This window comes from Bombina bombina, chromosome 3 (genome assembly GCF_027579735.1).
Source record: "Bombina bombina isolate aBomBom1 chromosome 3, aBomBom1.pri, whole genome shotgun sequence".
Classification (NCBI taxonomy): Eukaryota; Metazoa; Chordata; class Amphibia; order Anura; family Bombinatoridae; genus Bombina; species Bombina bombina.
The window spans coordinates 1,262,294,999-1,262,297,986 of record NC_069501.1 but is presented as its reverse complement, the minus strand read 5'-3'; positions in this window follow the sequence as shown (position 1 = coordinate 1,262,297,986).

Below are 2,988 nucleotides of genomic sequence, written 5' to 3'. Positions count from 1 at the left end.
AGGCTTACCTCTCTTTTTGGCTGAAGAGTATCATCTGCCTGGCATATGAGACTGCTGGACAGCAGCCTCCTGAAAGAATTACGGCTCATTCTACTAGGGCTGTGGCTTCCACATGGGCCTTTAAAAACGATGCTTCTGTTGAACAGATTTGTAAGGCTGCGACTTGGTCGTCCCTTCATACTTTTTCCAAATTTTACAAATTTGATACTTTTGCTTCATCTCAGGCTGTTTTTGGGAGAAAGGTTATTCAAGCAGTGGTGCCTTCCATTTAGGTTCCTGTCTTAACATAGTAACATAGTAGATAAGGTTGAAAAAAGACTGAAGTCCATCGAGTTCAACCTATACAAATCTAAAATACTTACAAAAAGCTCCAGTTAAGCTTAAATAACCCCATTAAAATGTGACCCATTTAATACTAGCAATCATATCCATGAATTTTGTTTATATACAGAAATGTATCCAGACTATTTATGTGCTTCAGTTAAGCTTGTCCCTCCCTTTAATCCGTACCCTATTGCTTTGGTATTGGTATCCCACAAGTAAGGATGAAATCCGTGGACTCGTCATATCTTTGTAAAAGAAAAGTAAATTTGTGCTTGCCTGATAAATTTAATTTCTTTTACAATATGACGAGCCCACGGCCCACCCTGTTCTTTTAATACAGATTTATTTTTTAAAACTTCGGTCACCTCTGCACTTTTTAGCCTTTCCTTTTCTCTTCAAATGACTGGGTGTGGAGGGGAAGGGAGGGGCTATATATACAGCTCTGCTGTGGTGCTCTTTGCCACTTCCTGTTAGCAGGAGGTTAATATCCCACAAGTAAGGATGAAATCTGTGGACTCGTCATATTGTAAAAGAATTTATTTTAGCAGGTAAGCATAAATTTACTTTTCCCACCCACTCCCACCACAACACCACCTGCTCCCACTACAACCGGTGTAGATTGTGGGGGCGCACACAAGCACATGCAGCCCCGCCCCCGTGCACACTCCAGCATGCACCTTGGAATAATCCAGTGGAAGTTTCCCAGCTATGGGCCGCCCACCTTCCTCCCTGCAGCTGCTCCCACCCACCAACGATCGGCACCATCGCAGGCTGATGCAGATCGGTGGGCCAGAAAATGTATTGCAGTTATGCTTCAATATCGAGGCATCACGGCAATACCTTGAATGTGGCTGGAAGGGATCAGGATCGCTTCCAGCTGCTTTAAACACCTACGTCGTACAGGGTACGTCGCTGGTATTTCAAGACCAGTTTGTGTAAGATGTACCCTGTATGACATCAGTCATTAAGGGGTTAATATTTAATCCTTTTTTTCTGACTAGTTATCTTTATAGACACAATTATTATATTTATGTAGTAAATATCGTATTACTTATGGCAAATATAAGTATGTCTATGCTGTTGCAATTATTCTATACAAACCCAGCTATAAAGGTATGTCTACACATTAACCTTATTCACAATGAGTCGCTTATTAAAATACCACAAATGAGAATACCAGAACAGTCTATAATTAGCCAACAATTCTTAGTCCAATGCCGAAATATGGGCTTCTAACTTACCAGTGGTTTGTTAACAATATAGCAAGATACTTCACACAAATCTTACTAAATCTCAATAAATCTAAGAGAACTTCCAGAAAAGTATAATTAAACTATTTAGCCCACAAATGGTTCTATATAACTTCAATTAAAACACCAGAAATTGTATATTATTAATGCAACAGCCAATTTATAAGCCAATTTATCGGGCTTGAAACAACCTCTTATTTAGCCACAGTAAAATAAATTCTAAAATATATAATGCAATAGCTGCAACTAACTTATAACATTAAAATACAAAAATTATTTATAAATATCAATATTTAACACAAGTATAATTACTACCCATAGTCTAATTAATATTAATTATAAGAATAAATTACCTTTTAACTCACAGCTATAGTTTAGCTATGCTATAAAAATGTATATGCTAAAATCTATTAAAATATAGAAACCATTTATACATTACCACATAACCAATTTTGGAATTTCAGATTTTGTCAATATTCTGTCGGTCATACGTAACGGAATATTCCATGTGGTCTGTTTGAAGTTTCTGTGGCTTTCTTCCTGTTAGAAATATATATTTAAATGCTTTGGATATAGTTGGGCCTGCTTTATGTTTTAAAGGCATTACAAATGCATACTTCGATAAAACATCAATAACTGTTAATATGTATTTTACACCGGTTTTAAACTTTGAATAATCTGTCAATGAGACCAGATCTGCTTGCCATAAATAATCAAAGTTTGAAGCACATATATTTCTTTTAAAACATTTTCTTATCGGCTTATAAAGTGTATACTTATCTTGTGTTGTATGCCATGCTTGGATATTTTTTCTTGGTATTGTATTTTTCAAATTTCAATATAATTTATCAGAACCACTAAAAGCCAATTTTATTGGGAGAAAAATAGATATCTTTTATAACATCATATTGAGCTAGCATCTTTGGCTGAAAAAATAAAAGGCGAAACTTGATTTGACAGTTGTCTATCTGTTAGCAGCTGTAGGGATTTCTGTAGGAGAATGAACGACTGTGTAATTGCAAGGTGTTTACTGGGCTGTAAGCTTTATTAGGCTGTTTTATTGCTCAGCAGTTTAAGGACTGGTATGACTTTTTGACTAAAACAACGCCTGCTTCTTATCACAGGTGTCTAGTGAGTATATAAGCAGCTGACCAAATGACCATTGCAACTAAACTTTGGTGGTCAAGTTATGAGAAGAACGGACCATGTGAAATTGCCTTGCAGCTGTTTAAGACAAAAATAATTGAATGACTAATATATGTTCTAAAATACTTTTCAAAGTTTGATTTCAGTTTTACTGACAGTTTAAACCTTAAAAGGTAATTTTACCAACATATGTACTTTGTAATTCAAGATATATTGCAAAGGGGGTGTGTACACCATTTTTTTTGTCTACATATATGAGTACTGGGGT